Below are 2,917 nucleotides of genomic sequence, written 5' to 3' on the forward strand. Positions count from 1 at the left end.
GATCCTCTATATAACAGGAGTTACATTTTAAAGACTTACAGTATACAAAAACACTAGTCAAAGATTCTTAACAATACATAAGTGCTTTGCAGTTTTTAAGGACTTATTGCAAAAAATTGCAATTCAAAGATCCTCTTTTAGGTTGGAGCTGCTTATAGGTAGGTACTTACTGCTAAAACCCAAGTCAAAGATCCTCTATATAACAGGACTGCTTTGTTGTTTGTAAAGACCTACCACCAAAAAAGCTAGTGAAAGATCCTCTATACTACAGGAGTGCTTTGCTGTTTTTAAGGACTTACAATTTACAAAAAAAAAAACACGAGTCAAAGATCCTCTATATGACAGGAGTTCTATTTTTAAATACTTACAGTATACAAAAGACAATCAATTATTTACAGGACTGCTTTGCTGTTTTTAAAGACCTCCCACCAAAAAAGCTATTGAAAGATCCTCTATATTGCAGGAGTTCTTTGCTGTTTTTAAGGACCAAAAAACACTAGTCAAAGATCCTCTATATGACAGGAGTTCTATTTTTAAAGACTTACAGTATACAAAAACACTAGTCAAAGATTCTTAATATAACATGAGTGCTTTGCAGTTTTTAAGGACCTACTGCCAAAAAAAAATGCAATTCAAAGATCCTCTTTTAGGCAGGAGCTATAGGTAGGTACTTACTGCTAAAACCCAAGTCAAAGATCCTCTATATAACAGGACTGCTTTGTTGTTTGTAAAGACCTACCACCAAAAAAGCTAGTGAAAGATCCTCTATATTACAGGAGTGCTTTGCTGTTTTTAAGGACTTACAATATACAACAACAAAAAAACATGAGTCAAAGATCCTCTATATGACAGGAGTTCTATTTTTAAATACTTACAGTATACAAAAGACATTAATCAATTATTAACAGGACTGCTTTGCTGTTTTTAAAGACCTCCCACCAAAAAAGCTATTGAAAGATCCTCTATATTGCAGGAGTGCTTTGCTGTTTTTAAGGACAAAAAAAACACTAGTCAAAGATCCTCTCACATTTTTAAAGACTTACAGTATACAAAAACACTAGTCAAAGATTCTTAACAAAACATGAGTGCTTTGCAGTTTTTAAGGAATTATTGCAAAAAAAATGCAATTCAAAGATCCTCTTTTAGGTTGGAGCTGCTTATAGGTAGGTACTTACTGCTAAAACCCAAGTCAAAGATCCTCTATACAACAGGACTGCTTTGTTGTTTGTAAAGACCTACCACCAAAAAAGCTAGTGAAAGATCCTCTATATTACAGGAGTGCTTTGCTGTTTTTAAGGACTTACAATATACAACAAAAAAAAACATGAGTCAAAGATCCTCTATATGACAGGAGTTCTATTTTTAAATACTTACAGTATACAAAAGACATTAATCAATTATTAACAGGACTGCTTTGCTGTTTTTAAAGACCTCCCATCAAAAAAGCTATTGAAAGATCCTCTATATTGCAGGAGTGCTTTGCTGTTTTTAAGGACAAAAAAAAACACTAGTCAAAGATCCTCTATATAACAGGAGTTACATTTTAAAGACTTACAGTATACAAAAACACTAGTCAAAGATTCTTAACAAAACATGAGTGCTTTGCAGATTTTAAGGACTTATTGCAAAAAATTGCAGTTCAAAGATCCTCTTTTAGGTTGGAGCTATAGGTAGGTACTTACTGCTAAAACTGAAGTCAAAGATCCTCTATATAACAGGACTGCTTTGCTGTTTTTAAAGACCTCCCACCAAAAAAGCTAGTGAAAGATCCTCTATATTACAGCAGTACTTTGCTGTTTTTAAGGACTTCCAATATACAAAAAAAACACGAGTCAAAGATCGTCATTATGACAGGAGTTCTATTTTTAAAGTCTTACAGTATACAAAAGACATGAATCAAAGACGATTTATATAACAGGAGTGCTTTGCTGTTTTTAAAGACCTCTCACCAAAAAAGCTATTGAAAAGATCCTCTATATTACAGGAGTGCTTTGCTGTTTTTAAGGACAAAAAACACTAGTCAAAGATTCTCTAATTGACAAGGGGTTCTATTTTTAAAGACTTACTGTATACAAAAACATTTGTCAAAGATTCTTAATATAACGAGTGCTTTTCCGTTTTTAAGGACTGACTGCAAAAAAAAAAATGCAATTCAAAGATCCTCTTTTAGGCAGGAGCTGCTTATAGGTATAGGTACTTACTGCTAAAACCCAAGTCAAAGATCCTCTATATAACAGGACTGCTTTGTTGTTTGTAAAGACCTACCACCAAAAAAGCTAGTAAAAGATCCTCTATACTACAGGAGTGCTTTGCTGTTTTTAAGGACTTACAATATACAAAAAAAAACCCGAGTCAAAGATCCTCTATATGACAGGAGTTCTATTTTTAAAGACTTACAGTATACAAAAGACAATCAATTATTAACAGGACTGCTTTGCTGTTTTTAAAGACCTCCCACCAAAAAAGCTATTGAAAGATCCTCTATATTGCAGGAGTGCTTTGCTGTTTTTAAGGACAAAAAAAACACTAGTCAAAGATCCTCTATATAACAGGAGTTACATTTTAAAGACTTACAGTATACAAAAACACTAGTCAAAGATTCTTAACAAAACATGAGTGCTTTGCAGTTTTTAAGGACTTATTGCAAAAAATTGCAGTTCAAAGATCCTCTTTTAGGTTGGAGCTATAGGTAGGTACTTACTGCTAAAACTGAAGTCAAAGATCCTCTATATAACAGGACTGCTTTGCTGTTTTTAAAGACCTCCCACCAAAAAAGCTAGTGAAAGATCCTCTATATTACAGCAGTACTTTGCTGTTTTTAAGGACTTACAATATACAAAAAAAACACGAGTCAAAGATCGTCATTATGACAGGAGTTCTATTTTTAAAGTCTTACAGTATACAAAAGACATGAATC

Source organism: Entelurus aequoreus, linkage group LG21 (assembly GCF_033978785.1).
Source record: "Entelurus aequoreus isolate RoL-2023_Sb linkage group LG21, RoL_Eaeq_v1.1, whole genome shotgun sequence".
NCBI lineage: Eukaryota > Metazoa > Chordata > Actinopteri > Syngnathiformes > Syngnathidae > Entelurus > Entelurus aequoreus.